Genomic DNA, 20537 nt, shown 5'->3' on the forward strand with positions numbered 1-20537 from the left:
AATTTTTGAACTTCAATACGGCCGTATTGAGTTCAATACGGCCGTATTGAATTTCAGAAATTTCAGTGCGCCCGTATTGAGTTCACTGCGGCTGTATTGAAGCTTCAATACGGCCGTATTGAAGTTTCAGAAACTTCAATACGCCGTATTGAGTTCACTGCGGCCATATTGAAGCTTCAATACGGCCGTATTAAGTTTAGTACGGCCGTATTGGGCTTCATTCCCTCCACTTCCTTATTTTAAGCTACTCTAAGACCTCTAAACCTACAGATAGCCATCCTATGGTCTTCTAGGAGTCCTTCTGGCTGACTTTCCTTCGATCTTTGAGGGTCTTCGAGTTTTATTTCCGACCCGGACAATTTTAGGGGTCTACAGCTGCCCCCCCTTTACTTAGTCGGACGGCCTTTTGGTGTACCGGCTGACAAGTAAAGCAGTTGACCCAATTGTCCGGGTGATGTGCCGACCTTCTGACTTGTAATGTCTTCCGGTGGAAAATTGTTGAGTAGCCTCTCCAGGTGGGTGCATACCTCGGCGCTTCTGACATCCTCGGTAGCTGAGTTTACCCTCTCCAGGGTCAACTTCACTCGACGCCCGAGCCGGAAGTTGAACACCGACGTGCCTCTGGCGACGCTGGTGATTGAGTACCGTCTCTCCAGACCTAGCCTCACTCGACGCCCGAGCCGGAAGCTAGACACCAGTGTTTTAACATCACTGATGATTGAGTATTGCCTCTCCAGGCCCAACCTCACTCGCCGCCCGAGCCGGAAGTTGGACATCAACGCACCTCTGATGACGCTGATGGTTGAGTACCGTCTCTCCAGACCTAGCCTCACTCGACGCCCGAGCCGGAAGCTAGACACCAGTGTTTTAACATCACTGATGATTGAGTATTGCCTCTCCAGGCCCAACCTCACTCGCCGCCCGAGCCGGAAGTTGGACACCAACGCACCTCTGATGACGCTGATGGTTGAGTACCGTCTCTCCAGACCTAGCCTCACTCGACGCCCGAGCCGGAAGCTAGACACCAGTGTTTTAACATCACTGATGATTGAGTATTGCCTCTCCAGGCCCAACCTCACTCGCCGCCCGAGCCGGAAGTTGGACACCAACGCACCTCTGATGACGCTGATGGTTGAGTACCGTCTCTCCAGACCTAGCCTCACTCGACGCCCGAGCCGGAAGCTAGACTCCAGTGTGTTAACATCACCCTGATGATTGAGTACCGCCTCTCCAGGCTCATTGCATACCTCGGTGCTCTGGACATCTGGGTAGCTGAGTATTGCCTCTCCAGGCTTTGTGCATACCTCGGTGCTCTGGACATCTGGGTAGCTAAGTATTGCCTTTTAGGCTTTGAGATGATTTTGTCTCCGCAGTCCACGATGCTGCTTCGACGGTTTTTTCTGATTTTGAGCCACTGAGGGCTGGATAACGCAGGGATCCGTCTAGGGGATGTGCAGTCATTCACAGGTTCCTGTGCCCCAACTTGCATTGCATTGTTGGTACCCATGGGGAATTTCTGACTCCTTGGGGTGTAGACACAGATGCTCTTTCTCTCTGAGTTGAGCGATGCCTTATGTTTGGCTGACGTCCTTTTGACGTAGGTGGAGTATCCCGGTTGTCCTTATTCGGGTATCTCTTTTTGATTTTCTGATTTTTGCTGCCTCTGTGTAGGCTGTTATCCGCTGGGGATTCTGGATGTTGATTTTGTCTCCACAGTCCACGATGCTGCTTCGACGATTGTTTTTGATTTTTGTGCCACTGAGGGCTGGATAACGCAGGGATCCGTCTAGGGGATGTGCAGTTACTCATAGGTTCTTGTGTCCCAACTTTCCATTGAGTAGTTGGCGCCCATTGAGGAATTTCTGTTTCCTTGGGGTGTAGACACGAAGATGCTCTTTCTGAGATGAGCAGTGCCTTATGATTGGCTGACGTCCTTTGGACGTTGGTGGAGTATCCCGGTTATCCTTATTCGGGTAACTCTTTTTAATTTTTGGATTTTGTTGCCTCTGTGTAGGCTGTTATCCGCCAGGGGATTTTGTCATTGGTTGTGATTGGCCTCTTCTGTTAGGCAGATCATCTTGATGTTCAATGATAGGCTGAGAGCCGGATTCCGCTTGGGGAATGATTATTGATCTTTTCGATTTTTTCTCTTTTTTGAAAGAGTGCCTCTGAATAGGCGAATTATCTTGATGTTTGATGATTGGCTGAATGCCGAATTCCTCTTGGGGAATGGTTATTGATCTTTTTGATTTTTTCTCTTTTTGAAGGGGTGCCTCTTGAGTAGGCGACTGGGGATTTGAAGTTCAGTGTTCGGCTGAGTGCCAAATTCCGCTTGGGGAATGGTTATTGATGTTTTTTTGATTTTTCTCCTTTTGAAGGGGTGCCTCTTGAGTAGGCGACTGGGGATTTGAAGTTCAGTGTTCGGCTGAGTGCCAAATTCCGCTTGGGGAATGGTTATTGATGTTTTTTTTTATTTTTCTCCTTTTGCAGGGATGCCTCTGAGTAGGCGACTGGGGAATGTGGGATCTTATGTATCCCAGAGTATTATTTAGGAAGCCTCTGCAGGCTTAGCCTCACTCAGCGCTTGAGTCAGAGAGCTATCTTCCACTGAGGAAGTTTTAAGTCCTTTGACTAGATATACTGCTTGGGTGATCGTGCTTCCATTGGGAATGTCGTCGATCTTGCTTTGATAGCTCTCGCTGGGGATTTGTTCCGTGAGCTTGAGTTGAGGTTTCTCTGGGGAGTATTATTTCTGCGAGCCTCTCCAGGCTCAATTATTCTTTGATGTGGAGTATTATTTTGGCGAGCCTCTCCAGGCTCAGTTATTCTGAATGAGTATTGTTTCGGCAAGCCTCTCCAGGCTCAGTTATTTCTGAGAGAGTATTATTTCAGTAAGCCTCTCCAGGCTCAGTTATTCTGAGAGATGTGAAATCTTTGTCTTTTTTTGTCGACTTTTGACTTTTTCTGTATGTTTGCCTTTTTTGTCATTTTTTGGCTTTTTCTGTATTTTTGCCTTTTTTGTCATTTTTTGGCTTTTTCTGTATTTTTGCCTTTTCTGTTGTTTTTTGGCTTTTTCTGTACAGAAATGTCTCAGTTATTATGAGAGAGTATTATTTCGGCGAGCCTCTCCAGGCTCAATTATTTTGGGAGAGTATTATTTCGGCGAGCCTCTCCAGGCTCAGTTATTTTGAGAGAGTATTATTTCGGGAAGCCTCTCCAGGCTCAGTTATTCTGAGAGTATTCTTTCGGCAAGCCTCTCCAGGCTCAGTTATTCTGAGAGTATTCTTTCGGCGAGCCTCTCCAGGCTCAGTTATTTTGAGAGAGTATTATTTCGGCAAGCCTCTCCAGGCTCAGTTATTCTGAGAGTATTCTTTCGGCAAGCCTCTCCAGGCTCAGTTATTCTGAGAGTATTCTTTCGGCAAGCCTCTCCAGGCTCAGTTATTCTGAGAGTATTCTTTCGGCAAGCCTCTCCAGGCTCAGTTATTCTGAGAGTATTCTTTCGGCAAGCCTCTCCAGGCTCAGTTATTCTGTATGACGCTGTTGATTTTCTGAATCTTTGCATTTTGTTTGCTGCTGTCATACACAAGCAATTTTTTCTATTTTTTCTATTTTATGCAATTGCCTCATGACGAGGTCTTTGAAAATTTCTTTATGGCCAATACGGCCATATCTATTTCAGTACGCCCGTACTGAGTTGAAAATTTGTTCATAACCCTGTTTTTAGTACGGGTGTACTGAACATGATACGGGCGCATTGTTTTTTCTGAAGTTTATATTTTTTTGTTTTTTTTTTTTTTGTTTTTTTTGTTTTTTTTTTTTTTTCAATAAACAGAGAATAAGTGATCTTCCATTACACCTATCATCTGTATGCATGTATGCAGTATGATGCACCTAATTCTATTTGATTTACTTTTCAAAAGAATTAACCGATGCGTTTCTCTGTTTGGATTTTTGCCATTCCTCTAGACGGGCTGTGTGCTGCCGATTTCTGTAACCGAGGAATGATGCATGTTATATTGAGATTTGGTGTCATCAACCAAATGATTTTCCTTTCCTTTAGAAGATGTGTCAACCCTCCTATTGACCACTATATCTCCATGTTTCCACTAGATTATTCAAAAATCGTTGGGACAAGAGAGAAAAGAAGGAAAAGATATATTTTCAAAAGTTTGTGTTTTAGAGGGGATTGTTTTATTTTTGAAAAATGGATTTTGTAAGAATGGCTGGCCAAGGTAGGCTTATTGTGTTTAGGTTTGTTCGATTAAACACTTATGAAGTTAAGCACATCTTTGTTATTAATGATTGTGCTTTGACAACTTGGATAGCTTTTCTTGAGCCCCTTGTTGGATTCAATTGATGGTACCATCATGGATTTATTTTGTTTTTCTTTTTTGACGGCCCTAACTTTTGCCTAAAACACCCATTTGTGATGTCTTAGCGGGCTTTTGTCTTTGTTCATTTTTTTCAACCCTAACTTTTGCCTAAGTCACCCTTTTCGTGGGATTCCTAGCGGGTTTTTGTCTTCATTTTGTAACCCTAACTTTTGCCTAGGTCACCCTTTTGTGGGATTCCTAGCGGGTCTTTTGCTCTTATTTTTGCGCAGTCCCCTTTTTGGGTTTCATGCCGAGCTTATTATCTTTAGGATTTCTTTTATCCATGATGGCACTTATTGATGCCAAGAAAAGGTGCTCCAAGCTGTCATGCACATTTTCACATAAAAATGATGCGGGTTTATTGTTATCAAGATGATTTTAACCTCATTTATGCTTATTCAAACAGGGTTAAAATAATGTGGTCTAGAATTTTATTGCAAGCAAGAAAAGAAGCAATAAAGAATTAATGAAGAATGATTTTATTATAATCGTAGCGGAAACATGTGCCCTATCGAGGCTCGGGGGTCGGGCTGTCCCCGAGGAGTGATCTCTAATAGTCACTGAGTCTATACATCCCTATCGGAAGGAGAAAAACATTTTGACGACGACGACCGGCCTTGACGCTTGTGAACCGGCCTTCCTAAAGATCTGGCTTAAAGAACGTCGAGAAGGATCTTGATTCCTCTTCGTTCTTTGATCTTTAACAGGGTTGTATCCTAACCCTTGTTTTCCCGGATTGTCCTTGATAATGGGTAGCTCCGGGATTCCTTGGGAGTCCTTGCCTAATCCTTGTCCTGGCAAGTATCCGTTCTTTGTGAGCATATGAGCTACCTTCTTCATTTCTCGGGGAAACGTTTCAACATTGGCAATTTCCAATGCTTGGAAGGCGGTTTCCAAAGCTTCCTCTGCTGCATCCACATAAGGTATGGTGGATGGCTTGCTGATGAGTATGTCATCTTCAGCTTGCACGGTCACCAGCTTGTCACCCATTATGAACTTGACTTTCTGGTGGAGCGTAGAAGGAACAGCTTTCGCATCATGAATCCAAGGTCAGCCGAGGAGACAGCTGTATGCGGGAGTGATGTCCATCACTTGAAATTCGACGTTGAAGATAGTGGGTCCAATTTGGATTGGAAGATTGATCTCTCCCACCACTTCTCTTTTAGATCCATCGAAGGCTCGAACGATCATGTTGCTCGGGCGCATTTGGATTCCTTTGATTGCTACTTGCTCGAGCGCTCTTTTTGGCATTACGTTCAAGGAAGATCCATTATCTACCAAGACTTTAGCGATGTGATACTCCTTGCAATTTACAGAGATGTGCAAGGGCTTGTTGTGATTTGGTCCCCCAGCGGGGATTTCCTCATCGGTGAAAGTGAGGTGATCATTAGCCTTGATGTGACTAACAATCCCCTCAAACTTGTCTTGGGAGATAGTGTGCGACACATATGCCTCGTTCAAGACTTTCAACAGAGCTTGTCGATGCGGTTCGGAGCTTAGGATCAACGACACCAGCGTAATCTTTGCTGGCGTCTTATGAAGTTGATCCATGATGGAGTACTCGCTCTGTCGGATATACTTTAACAGCTCGTCTGTCTCCTCCTCGGATTCTTTTTCCTCGGTTTTCTTTTCTTCTTTTCCTTTATTCTTGGGAGCTTTATCATGAAGATCTTCGGGAGTGTAGATCCTGCCACTCCTAGTCATGCCCCCAAGTCCAGCGATGTTAGAGATATCGCTGTCGGCAGAAAAATGGATGTCGTATATCCACGGCACAGCCTTATTCGATTCGTAGGGAAAAGGCCTTGGAGTAGTGATCCTTAACGGTGTCGGACCTTCCCCTTTATTCGTCTTAATTACCAACAACGGAGTTGACGTGTGTTCGCTTGGCGCGGTTGTTGGCTTACACTTGATAACGAACGGCGTGCGATCCATTCTTTGAACATACGCATCGATTAATTCTTTCTTTTTATTAATGTTTATTAATGATTTACTAGGAGGGATGTATGAAATGTAAACCTAGATCCCTCCATGATCTTTGATAAGAATGCATGATATGAGATGATGACGATGAATATGCATGCATTGTGTTTATTCAACTAAGCATTATCATGTTTTTAGGATGTCCCTAAGATGATGCATGATATTGCTTGGTTTGGATAAATAACCCTTTTTTCCTTTTTTTTGGGTATTTTGTTTTTTGTATTTTTTTTGGGTGAAAAGGGAAACTACCTATATGAATGTGATGAAGGTAGATGTTAACACCATGCAATGGAAGATTCTTATTCCTATTTATTCTTATTTTAAAAAGGAATGTTGTATGTTTAAAAGGTGCAATGTATGCTCAAACAATTTCACATAATCAATGCACAAACAATTCACTCATCCACGAACAGTCACGAGCGAATCACGAGGTAGGGGTATCCTGCAGAAAAGTGTATATTCAAGGTGGATCTAACTGTTCTCACCGGTCTGAGGCCCCCAAGGTGCCCCCATTATAGGGACCCAATTCCTCTCATCGTAGGTCGATGGAAAGCTCCAATGCACCGTCGGACTCAAGTTCATGGTTATCACCTTGAGTGATGTTTTCCGACAACGGTCTACGGGCACCTATAGACCCATTCGACAACCGGCCGTACTAACATCCACTCCCTATGGTTAATCACTCATGCCCCGGGTATAGAGGGAACTGTTGTGTGCAAAGGTTTGTGTACAGTTTGTATTTCAAACAATTGCGGAATTTAAACATACAACAGTTATTTAAAGCCATATAATAAATCATGTTATCATACAAGCAAGGGGTAATGAAGTAATTTTAACTATTATTTGTTAAAAATAATCTGTCACTAAATGGGACTGACTCTCGAAATTCCCCAGTGAAGTCGCCATCTGTCGCCACCGGCCCAAACGGGCCTCGGCGGTCGCGAAGACGGTCGAGCTCGCTTTTTTGTTTAAAAATGTGGATTGCTAGAATGGCTTATTCTCAAACTGAGACCTCGTCGAACGAGCAATTTATTTATTAAATGTCTCACCAATCCATGTTAATCCCAAGCGGGACCCTCTATGGATTAGTGGTTTTCGTAGTAAAAGGGTTCGTGGAGTCGCCACCAATGTTTTACTCAAAACATTGGAAAAAGGGATAAGGCAATTGATTTTATAAATCAACTTCGGCCATTACAACCAGAGTTGGGTAAGGGAGTCGGTTACGCGTGGGGAAGGTGTTAGCACCCCACAGCGCCCCTTTCGGGTTCCCTATGACAGATTATTTCTAAAAATAATAGTGCGAAATTACTAAATTACCCCTATTTATTCTAAACGATTATGAACAAGATATCTACATGGCGAATAAATTAGATATGCTATGCAACAATCAGAAAGCAGTAAAAGGAAGGATTTTGAAGAAGAAACCTTTGAAGCGTGCTTTTATATATTTCGTAAAACTGGGAAGCTTTTTGGCGTTCCCTCGCTCTACAAGCCCGCTCGCTCCCTCCTATAAAATTTTGACTACGGAAATCCGGAGGATTTCCCTTCGACTAGGTTCGATCCTCAAGCAAAATGGCTCGGGGCTCAAGAACTTCGTCGGACCAACTCTCCGAGTGATTTCTAGGGCAGAACACTGCTCAAAAACCCCAGAATACTCAAGGAGTGGGTTGAAATTCTGTTCAAAAGTGTGGAATGACGTCCAATTGACGTCATATTTATAGGGAACAGGCCCAATACGGGCTACAGAATCAATACGGCCATATTGAAATTTTTGAACTTCAATACGGCCGTATTGAGTTCAATACGGCCGTATTGAATTTCAGAAATTTCAGTGCGCCCGTATTGAGTTCACTGCGGCTGTATTGAAGCTTCAATACGGCCGTATTGATTTCAGTACGGCCGTATTGAAGTTTCAGAAACTTCAATACGCCGTATTGAGTTCACTGCGGCCATATTGAAGCTTCAATACGGCCGTATTAAGTTTAGTACGGCCGTATTGGGCTTCATTCCCTCCACTTCCTTATTTTAAGCTACTCTAAGACCTCTAAACCTACAGATAGCCATCCTATGGTCTTCTAGGAGTCCTTCTGGCTGACTTTCCTTCGATCTTTGAGGGTCTTCGAGTTTTATTTCCGACCCGGACAATTTTAGGGGTCTACAGCTAGGAGGAGTTTAGGAAGAGTTTGAGCTTCACTCCTACTACTCACCTCCATCATGTCCTCTTCCAAGACACTTAAAGCACTTGATTTCACTTGACTTAGACTCTTTGGAAGGTGCTTTAAAAGATGAATTTTCTTTTTCTTTTTCTTTTTCTTTTTCTTTTTCTTTTTCTTTTTCTTTTTCTTTTTCTTCTTTGGGATAAGGTAGGGAAGAGTGGCCCTCCTTCTTAAAACTCTTGGAATAAGAGGGAGTGGAGTCTTTTCGAAAAGGTTTTCTTGTAAGTTGATGCTCCACTCTTGAGCAAAGTTGAACAAGTTCATTCAAATCCCTATAAGGTAGAAGTTCAACTTTGTCTCTTATCTCAAGATTAAGACCACTTTGAAATCTAGAGATTCTGGTCCTCTCTTCCTCCCTAATCCCAGCCCTCATCATTAGCAACTCCATAGATTGCCTATATTCTTCCACACTAGAGGACCCTTGTTTCAATCTTTGTAGCTTGTCCATAAGCTCTCGGTCATAGTATGGAGGAATATGCCTCCTTCTTAAGGCACTACGGAGCTCATTCCAATATTGGATTGGGGGCTCATGATTTATTCTCCTTTCTTTTTCTAAGGAGGTCCACCAATACATAGCATGCCCTTGGAAGCTAAGGGTTGCTAAAGAAACCTTCCTATCTTCACTTATTCCATGGCAAGAGAAAAGTTGTTCAACTTTCATTTACCAATCTAAATAACTTTCAACATTATCTTTGCCATGAAATGGGGGAAGAGTGATGTTAGGTTCCCTATTGGAAGATTCCCTATTTCTATGATACCTTGGGGGTCTTTGATAGTAATCATCATTGTGATGACTACTAAAGAAGATATCACTTGGAGGTTGGGTATGATGCCCTTCCTCCTCATGAACACTTGCATGCATATGCCCCTTTCCTCTTGAGGGTTGAGGAGAAGTGACTCTTGGTCTTGAACCACTAGCCTCTCCTCCCCAACTAGTCTTTCAAGCAATCTTTTTATTTCTTCATTATTTCTTTCAAACTCTTTTTCTTTTCTTCTCAATTCTTCCTCTCTTTTTATATTTTCCTCTTCTTTTTTTCTTAGGTACTCTTTCAATTCCCTAAGTTCATCCCTAACACTAGACCTAGTACTACGAGAATTATGACCATGGACACTAGAATGATCACTCATCTTTGATCCAAAAAGGTTTTCACAAAGTTGTTTTCAAAAAGGGTTTGAAATGGTTTTCACAAAGAGTGAGTGATAAAAAGGTTTTCACAAAAAGGGTTTTCAAGGTGCAAGATAGGTAGGAAAAGGCCTAAGTGTACAAAGTGAACTTTCAAGGGGAGGTGGACTACAAAGAATCACTTAATAACCAAGCCCTATCAAGTAAAAATCACTAAGCCTTTTCTACTTTTCTTACAAAACAATTTGGCACAATAATAAAGTGTGTGTGTGCACGTTACCCCTAGTAGGCAAAAGCAAGCCTTCTAAACGGATTTGGAGACAAAGATAAAAGCCTAAGCAATTATACTACCAAAATTATAAAACATGCAAAAGGAAAGCACTTAAAACATATTCTAGTCGAGGTCCTAGGTGAAGGTTTTCAAATCACCTTCAAACTACACGAAGCTAAACCAAAATGAAGAGGTTTAAGAATGGCCAAATTACAAACCAAAAAGAATGAAACTAAGGCCCAAAAACACACTAGGCCGAGAAGAAAAAAAATTAAGCAAAATTATGAAAAACACAAGTCTAAGTCTTCAAACTCCTCCACTTGGGTTCCTTCACAAAGAGCAAACTTATTAGTCCTCTCCAAGTGTTTGATCACTCCTTTTAGTGTAGTGAAATCCCTCCAAAGGCTAGGTTTGGATTCGGTTCACTCCTCCACTCAAATCCACCAAAGGGTGTGATAGTTTGCTAGAGAAGTTCTTCACCTACAAGTAAAGTGAAACCAACCCAAAGAGCAAGAGTCCAAGAAATAAAACTGAAAAAGCACAATTAAGAAGGCTAAACTCAAGGAGAATTGATGGAGACAAAACAAAAGAGGCCAAAGAAAGACAAACTAAAAATTAAGACTCAATCAAAAAAAGGAAGCACACAAAAGATTAATCCTAGAAAGGCACTAGAGTGGATTTGATGGAAGAGATTAGGAGAAGTGGAAGATGTAGCTTCTCCTTAGCTCTCCTTATGCACGGATCTTCAATCAAGGAGTTAGGACCGAGAACTTGAACACCTTTAGAAGAGGAATTCGTGAGGATTAGAAGCTCTAATCCATTGACGGAAGCATCCAAGCACAATTCTCAAGGGATTGCACACTTCAAAGAGTCGGAAGCTAGGTTTCCTAAGGGGATTGAAGGCACTCTCTTAAGGTTTTCTCTCTTGGATGGTTTCGGTGACTCTTGAGGGAATTTGGCTGAATACAAGTTCATAAAATTCATATATTCAAAAGTGTATTACAAGTTGTAGGAAGTTGCATATATAGGAGAAAACTAGAGCTACTTGGCGGCACCTTGAGTGAACAAAAGTGGCGCCAAGTTTGAATTTCAAATTTGGATTTGAAATTCAAACTTTGGCCACCTCACTTAATCACACGGATGCTACCTCCATTTAGATGTCATTTGGAAGTGATTTAAGGTGAATTTGGAGCTCACATGGCCGGACCCATCCCATGCAAACCATGTGACTCAAATTCAATTCAAATTACTTCTAAATGATGTCTAAATGAAACCTAATTCTCCTATTAATGTTTTCTTCATATAATCCTATTCTAATGACCGAAATACATTGGTCTAATGAATACAATGAATAGAAAAAAATATAAGAAGAAGAATGAGCCCAATATTGGGTATCAAAAGCCCAAAGCCGAAGAAACCCAAAATTAAGCCCAAAACACCTAAACCCTAATCTATGGTCAAAATACAAGACCAACATGAAAATAGATTCCTATACTAAGAAAGTACAATTAGACATGGTGTATAATCAATCAAGCCCAAGTGAGAAGCACCCTAGGCCCACCAAGCCCATTGGGCCCACTAAGCTCTGAAGCAGTCAAATCTTTAAGTAACCTCCTGGCCATAGCTCTAGTGGTTGGGCCTTTAGCCCATGCTCTTCCATCATTCCCTCCCTCTTGAGAAGGATTCGACCTCGAATCTGAAGACTCTTCCTCATCATCACTAGCACCTACAAAAGGTTTAAGATCACTAACATTAAAAGTGGTGCTGACTCCATAGTCAGAGGGTAAATCAAGTCTATAAGCGTTATCATTGATACGCTGTAAGACCTGAAAGGGACCATCTCCTCTAGGACTGAGTTTAGACTTCCTTTGATTTGGAAAACGTTCTTTTCTTAAATGAAGCCAAACCCAATCACCTTCCTCGAAGATCATAGACTTCTTGCCTTTACTTCCTTGTTTTGCATATTTCTCATTTTGATTTTGAATATGAATTTTAATCCTTTCATGAAGTTTCTTAACAAAATCAGCCCTTGAAGCCCCTTCCTTATGAATGAAATGTTCAACATTAGGAAGAGGTATCAAGTGATGGAGGACCATCCATGGTACTTCATGTGAAACCCATCACATGGTCCAATGCTATGACTAATTTTGAGTAGTGTAGGATTTATTTGGTTTATTCCAATTTTACCCTTGTATTTTGTGGTATTTTAGTCATAGGATTTATTTTCTTTGTATTTCCTATTTTACCCTTGTATTATGGGGTGCTTTAGATGATTAGGGTTTTTTAATTTGGGCTAGGGTATTACATAGGAGGTGACGCCTAGTTTGGTGAGTTTGGACCTATTTTTGGTGATTAGAAAGGCTTAGGCCCAATAGAGGGCAAAGGTTGCATGGACTTATCATGCACCTAGAAATAGCCAATCTAATCCCATAGATTCCAAACTTGGCCACCAAGTTGCATCTAGGGTTAATTTGGCATTGCATTTGGAGTGCATTTGCCTTGGCATTTTCGGCCATGCACACCCTAAATGCAACCCTAAATGCAACTTCTCCTATAAATACCCCACCCCCCACCACTTGTAAATACTTTGGATGTATATGAATTTGAGTGAGCATTCTTATGCCTCAAGTCCCTATCCTTAGTCCCTAGCTAAATTCGGCTAGCTTACCTTCATTCTCCACCCTTGGAGAGTGATACCTAGAGTGGCCTCCACCTACCTTGGAGTGAGCCAACCTAAATCACCAAACACCATCTCCTAAATAGCTTCCGCCCAAACACCTCCCTTCTCACATCAACTTCCTTTCCTTCACCAAGTACCTACCTTTGTCTTCCTTGTTGAACCTAGATCAAGGGCAAGGCTTCCTCTCCTTCATCTCTACGTCATTTCATGGAGAAGGAATCCATCAAGTGGTATCAAGAGCCAAGGTTCTTCAAGGGTAACATCTAGTACTTTTGTGTCTTCTTTGAGTCTTCTCTTTGTTATTTTTGCTTTCGGTCACTTTCTTCCTCCTTGCTTTCTTTGTGTGGCCGAATAGCTTTAGGGTTCACACCTTGTCCTTGTGAGCCTTCCATGCCATTTTAGGTTTCCATGTTTTTAGGGTTGCCATGTTTTTCATTTTTCTTGAGTCTCATATGAAAATGCCATAAACATGCTTTTTGATTTTTGAATCCACCTAAGTTTTGTCATTATTGTTTCCTATATTTTGTCTACATAAATTCCATGTATGTGCCAAACACTTTGCATGAAACACATGAACAAAATATATGCCATATTGCATGATAGTGGGCGTGACATTTAGAAGCTTTTTAGAGGTCATTCATGCATGCTAAATAGTCCTAGCATGTTCCTTGTAATTTTTGAGTTTCCATGTGTGAAATGATTCCTTGCACATACATATAATTTGCTGCCCACTTTTTCCCTTGCATTCCACTTGTTTTGGTTAATTTTGTATGCTTAAAGGAACCCTAAAAGAATCTAAGAGGTGGCTGAAAAAAAAAATTGTGCAAACAACTTGTACTAACTAGTACAAAACCATTTCCACTAAAAGATTCCTTAAGGTCCCTCTAAGAAACCGCCACTTGTCATCACTTCTTCTCCTAAATTTTAACCTAATTTTTGACCATCCACAAGTGCAAAACCTAAGCAACATATGGGCTTAATTTAACAAAAAAATTCGGACCCAAGACATATTAAAAAAAGAATTGCCGTGAAAAGAAAGAAAAAAAGAATAGAACAAAAAAAAATTCTTGGACCAAAAAGGACTTGTTGCTAGACTTGTGGACTTGGACAATTACCTATGCATTTGGGAGTTGGACTTATGACATTTTGACCTTATTTTGGGACTTTTCCTTTGGCTGGACCGAAACCATAAAGGACTTAATCAAGTGGACTAAACACTAACCTAATTCTAGTGCCTTTCTAGGATTATTCTTTGTGTGCTTCCTTTCTTTGATTGAGTCTTAATTTTTTTTGCTTGTCTTTCTTGGCCTCTTTTGTTTTGTCATCTTAACTTCTCTTTGAGTTTAGCCTTTCTTAATTGTGCTTTTCAGTTTTATTTCTTGGACTCTTGCTTTGGGTTGGTTTTAATTTCATTGTAGGTCAAAACCCACTCTAGTCAATTTTCACACCTTTGGTGGATTTGAGTGGAGGGGTGAACCGAATCCAAGCCTAGCCTTTGGAGGGACTTACACCACACATAAAGGAGTGAACAAACACTTGGAGAGGTCTAACACGTTTGTTCATTGTGAAGGAACCCCATTGGAGGAGTTTGAAGACTTAAATTCTTGTTTTTGTCTAATTTTTTGCTTACTTTTCTCTATCGGCCTCTTTGTTGTTTTTGGCCTTAGTTTCATTCTTTTGGTTTGTAATTTGGCCATTTCTAAACCTCTTCAACTTGGTTTTAGTTCGTGTAGTTGAAGGTGATTTGAAAACCTTCACCTAGGACCTCGACTAGAACATGTTTTAAGTGCTTTCCTTTTGCATGTTTTAAAGCTTTTAGTAGTATAATTGCTTAGGACTTTATCTTTGTGCAATTACGTTTAGAAGGCTTGTTTTGCCTACTAGGGGTAACGTGCACACACTCACCTTTGATTGTGCCAATTCATTTTTGTAAGAGAAAGTAGAAAAGGCTTAGTGATTCTTACTTGATAGGGCTTGGTTATTAAGTGATTCCTTGTAGTCCACCTCCCCTTGAAAGTTCACTTTGTGCACTTAGGCCTTTCCTACCTATCTTGCACCTTGAAAACCTTTTTGTGAAAACCTCTTATCACTCACTCTTTGTGAAAACCATTTTCAATCCCTTTTTGAAAACAATTTGTGAAAACCTTTTCTTGATCAAAGATGAGTGATCATTCTAGTGTCCATGGTCATAATTCTCGTAGTACTAGGTCTAGTGTTAGGGATGAACTTAGGGAATTGAAAGAGTACCTAAGAAAAAAAGAAGAGGAAAATATAAAAAGAGAGGAAGAATTAAGAAGAAAAGAAAAAGAGTTGGAAAAGAATAATGATGAAATAAAAAGATTGCTAGAAAGATTAGTTATGGGAGGAGAGGCTAGTGGTTCAAAACCAAGAGTCACTTCTCCTCAACCCTCAAGAGGTAAGGGGCATATGTATGCAAGTGATCATGAGGAGGAAGGGCATCACACCCAACCTCTAAGTGATACCTTCATAGGTAGCCATCACAATGATGGTTACTATCAAAGACCCCCAAGGCATCATAGACATAGGGAGTCTTCCAATAGGGAACCTAACATCACTCTTCCCCCATTTCATGGCAAAGATAATGTTGAAAATTATCTAGATTGGGAAATGAAAGTTGAACAACTTTTCTCTTGCCATGGAATAAGTGAAGATAGGAAGGTTTCTTTAGCAACCCTTAGCTTCCAAGGGCATGCTATGTATTGGTGGACCTCCTTAGAAAAAGAAAGGAGAATAAATCATGAGCCCCCAATCCAATATTGGAATGAGCTCCGTAGTGCCTTAAGAAGGAGGCATATTCCTCCATACTATGACCGAGAGCTTATGGACAAGCTACAAAGATTGAAACAAGGGTCCTCTAGTGTGGAAGAATATAGGCAATCTATGGAGTTGCTAATGATGAGGGCTGGGATTAGGGAGGAAGAGAGGACCACAATCTCTAGATTTCAAAGTGGTCTTAATCTTGAGATAAGAGACAAAGTTGAACTTCTACCTTATAGGGATTTGAATGAACTTGTTCAACTTTGCTCAAGAGTGGAGCATCAACTTACAAGAAAACCTTTTCGAAAAGACTCCACTCCCTCTTATTCCAAGAGTTTTAAGAAGGAGGGCCACTCTTCCCTACCTTATCCCAAAGAAGAAAAAGAAAAAGGAAAAGAAAAAGAAAATTCATCTTTTAAAGCACCTTCCAAAGAGTCTAAGTCAAGTGAAATCAAGTGCTTTAAGTGTCTTGGAAGAGGACATATTGCTTCTCAATGTCCTACAAAGAAAACCATGGTTTTAAAAGCCCAAGATCACTATAGTAGCCTTGATGAAGCTACTTCATCTTCCTCTAGTGAAGAAGAAGCCATAGACTCCGAGGAAGAAATTTTACCTTGTGAAGGAGACTTACTATTGGTTAGAAGGCTTCTTAACAATCAACCTAGTGACATTGAACAATCTCAAAGAGAGAACTTGTTTCAAACAAAATGCAAAATTCTAGAAAATACTTGTTCTCTCATTGTAGATAGTGGGTCAACTTCAAATTGTTGTAGTACTAGATTGGTTGATAAGCTAGCCTTAACTACAAAACCTCATCCTAAACCTTACAAAATGCAATGGATCAATGAGGAAAGAGGTGTTGTAGTCAACCAACAAGCAAGCATACCAATCTCTATTGGCAAATATCAAGAAGAAGTTTTGTGTGACATAGTGCCATTAGAGGTTAGTCATGTCTTGCTTGGGAGGCCATGGCAATTTGACAAGCACATAATCCATGATGGCCTCACCAATAAAATAAGTTTCCAACACTTAGGTAAGAAGTTTGTGTGGTGTCCTCTATCACCCTCTCAAGTGAATGAGGACCAACTCAAACTAAAGGCTAAGAAAGATGATGAAGAGAAAAGCAAAAACAAAAACAAAAAGAAAAGAAAAGAAAAAAAGAATTTTTCCTTTGAAGAAAAAGGGCTAGATTCAAGTGAACCTTAACCCTTGTGCCATCCTCTTTTCTTTGTTGCCAAGGAAAGATGGCAATAGAGGATGTGCACCATTTTAGAAAGCCATCATTAAATAAAAGGCACCCAATCCTAAGTTAGATGATTTGGTGAATGAATTGCATGGGTCAATAAAATTTAAATGGTGATGCCTCTTTGGCTCTTCCCTTTTGCCCTAAGCACCTTCATTCAACAAATTATGTACTTAAGGATTGCATAGTTAAGTTTTAATATTTTACTCCCCTAAATTGTGGTTTCACTTCTTTTGAAGGATCAATGGAATGGAAGAGCTTGAAGATTTGTGGTCAAATCCTTCTCAAGAAGGAGGGTATGATGGAGGACCATCCATGGTACTTCATGTGAAACCCATCACATGGTCCAATGCTATGACTAATTTTGAGTAGTGTAGGATTTATTTGGTTTATTCCAATTTTACCCTTGTATTTTGGGGTATTTTAGTCATAGGATTTATTTTCTTTGTATTTCCTATTTTACCCTTGTATTATGGGGTGCTTTAGATGATTAGGGTTTTTTAATTTGGGCTAGGGTATTACATAGGAGGTGACGCCTAGTTTGGTGAGTTTGGACCTATTTTTGGTGATTAGAAAGGCTTAGGCCCAATGGAGGGCAAAGGTTGCATGGACTTATCATGCACCTAGAAATAGCCAATCTAATCCCATAGATTCCAAACTTGGCCACCAAGTTGCATCTAGGGTTAATTTGGCATTGCATTTGGAGTGCATTTGCCTTGGCATTTTCGGCCATGCACACCCTAAATGCAACCCTAAATGCAACTTCTCCTATAAATACCCCACCCCCCACCACTTGTAAATACTTTGGATGTATATGAATTTGAGTGAGCATTCTTATGCCTCAAGTCCCTCTCCTTAGTCCCTAGCTAAATTTGATAGCAAACCTAGGAGAAGTGATGGATGATCTTCTCCACGGATTTGCTTAGGCCGGATCTTCTTCAATGGAGGCTTGATTCTTCAACTCAAGACACTTAGAAGCTTAAGAACTCACGGATGCACTCAACCTAGAACTAGGAGGGAAGCATCCAAGCTCAAGCATCAATGGAGAGCACACTTCAAAGAGGAGGATTCTAAGGTGTGTAGACCCCTAAAATTGTCCGGGTCGGAAATAAGACTCGAAGACTCTCAAAGATCGAAGGAAAGTCAGCCAGAAGGACTCCCAGAAGACCATAGGATGACTATCTGTAGGTTTAGAGGTCTTAGAGTAGCCAAAAATAAGAAAGTGGGAGGTTTGGAGCTCAATACGGCCACTTTGGAGTTCAGTACGGCCGTACTGCACATTTTGAACTACAATACGGCCGCACTGAACTCAATACGGCCGTATTGAAGTTTCTGAACTTCAATACGGCTGCATTGAATTTAATACGGCTGCACTGAACTTCAATACGGCTGCATTGAATTCAATACGGCTGCACTGAACTTCAATACGGCTGCACTGAACTTCAATACGGCCGTATTGAGGTTTTTGAACTTCAATACGGCCGTATTGTAGTTCAAAACTTCAATACGGCCGTATTGAACTCAATACGGCCGTATTGTAGTTCAAAACTTCAATACGGACCGTATTGACCCCCAGAGACCGTATTGAGCCTCATCCCTATAAATATGACGTCAATGGGACGTCATTCTAGACTTTTGGACTGAGTTTTAACCCTCTTCTTGAGTATTCTGGGTTTTTTTGAGCAGTGCTCTGCCTAGAAATCACTCGGAGAGTTGATCCGACGAAGTTTTTGAGTCACGAGCCATTTGCTTGAGTCTCGAACCTAGTCGAAGGGAAATCCTCCGGATTTCCATAGTTAAAATTTTATAGGAGGGAGCGAGCGGTCTTGTAGAGGGAGGGAACGCCAAAACGCTTCCCAATTTCTGTCAAGATATATAAGAAAGCACGCTTCAAAGGTTTATCTCTTTAAAGTCCCTTCTTTTACCGCTTTCTGTGTGTACATATTTAAACTGTCATCATGTAGATAGTTAATTTATAATTGCTTAGAATAAATAGGGGTAATTTAGTAATTTCGCACTATTATTTTTAAATAATCTGTCATAGGGAACCCGAAAGGGGCGTTGTGGGGTGCTAACACCTTCCCCACGCGTAACCGACTCCCTTACCCGACTCTGGTTGTAATGGCCGAAGTCGATTTTTGAATCGATTGCCTTAAACCTCTTTTTCCAATGTTTTGAGTAAAACATTGGTGGCGACTCCATGAACCCTTCCTTTTTATGAAAACCACTAATCCATGGAGGGTCCCGCTTGGGATTAACATGGATTGGTGAGCCTTTTAATAAAATTGCTCGTTTGACGAGGTCTCAGTTTGAGAATAAGTCATTCTAGCAATCCATATTTTTTTAACAAATAAAAGAGTCCAACCATCCTTCGCGAATGCCGAAAGCCCGTTTCGGGCCGGTGGCGACAAGGTGAAATCCTAAGGTTTTGAAGATGAACTCTAAGGTGACTTTGAAAGGGGAAACTCGGCCAAAGGCTCTCAAATTTCATTCAATATTCAAAGTGAGTACAATAAGGTGAAGGAGGGAACATATAACTTCCGAAAATTAGGTGAACACTTGGCGCCACATGAGTGGCCACCATGTTGGCGCCAATTTTTGAATTCAAATTTGAATTTGAATTCAAAACTTGTCACACATGTGTATGACCGGTCCCATGGGTGTTTGGTGCATTTGGCTTTGATTTAGTGTGCATTTAGGGTTGAATTTAAGTCACACATGTTCAGCCAAGGTGGCATAATCCATGTGACTCAAAATGCAACTTAAATGCATGCTAAATTAAACCTAATTTTGCCTAATCCTCTTAAACTAATATTCCTCCTTAAATCCTACTCTAATGACCCAAATACAATGGTCCAACTAATACAATGGAAAGGAAAAATTACAAGAATGAAAATGAGCCCAATATTGGGTACCAAAAGCCCAAAGGCCCATGAAGCCCAAAACTAGGCCCAACAAGCCTAAAACCTAAAATGCTACTCTATGTGGTCCAAAATACAAGACCAAAATATATTCATACTATACTAACAAAAATATAATAAGAATGTTAAAAACAAGATAAGCCCATGTTGAAACTTGGTTTGGGCCTTCCAAGCCCATAGGGCCCGTTGGGCCTAGACTGGCCCAATCTTCCATGTCTAGCCCACTCCTCTTGGATCTTTGAGTGTGTCACCTCTTGCATTCCCAAGTATGATTCCATCATCCCCTCCCTCTTGAAAAGGATTTGTCCTCAAATCTAGAGGATGCATGGAAGAAATATTAGCACCTACATGTAAAACATGCAAGGAATAAGAAGTGACATGGTAAGAGAAAAGATCATGGATCCTAAAAGGAGTCCTACTATTTATCCTATCAAAGAAAGATAAAATACTAGACTCTCTAAAAATGGAAATAGGCTCCTCTTCTAAGCACAACATAGAAGTAAAACCTAAAAATGTAAGAACACTATGACTAAGACAATGAAAAGAATGATTTTTAAACACAACTACATCTTGCCTAAAGTACCCTAAATGGTAACCTAGGCTTTTCCTAAAATATAAAGAAAAAACTACTAGAAAGCGCCCTAAACAATTTTGGATTTGATTGTTTACTAGATACTCATAATCATATAAGCTATATTTATCTTGTGGGGAAGGAATCATATTAAATTGAAAAGAGTAAGAACTTCCCATAAGATCAAACATAGAATATTGATTATTACAAGTTGTATCTACTAAACAATGTGACCCAAAAATTGGGTGCTTTATGAAATTCAAAGAAATACTTCCTTCCTTGTGCACCATCAAGGAAGTAGTATAAGGAGTAATACTAGGTATAATCCACTCCTTCTTCACTATATCCCAAAGTTGAGAAGAATTTTTTGCTTGAAATTCA

Source organism: Cajanus cajan, chromosome 11 (assembly GCF_000230855.2).
Source record: "Cajanus cajan strain Asha chromosome 11, NIPB_CcT2T_4, whole genome shotgun sequence".
Lineage (NCBI taxonomy): Eukaryota > Viridiplantae > Streptophyta > Magnoliopsida > Fabales > Fabaceae > Cajanus > Cajanus cajan.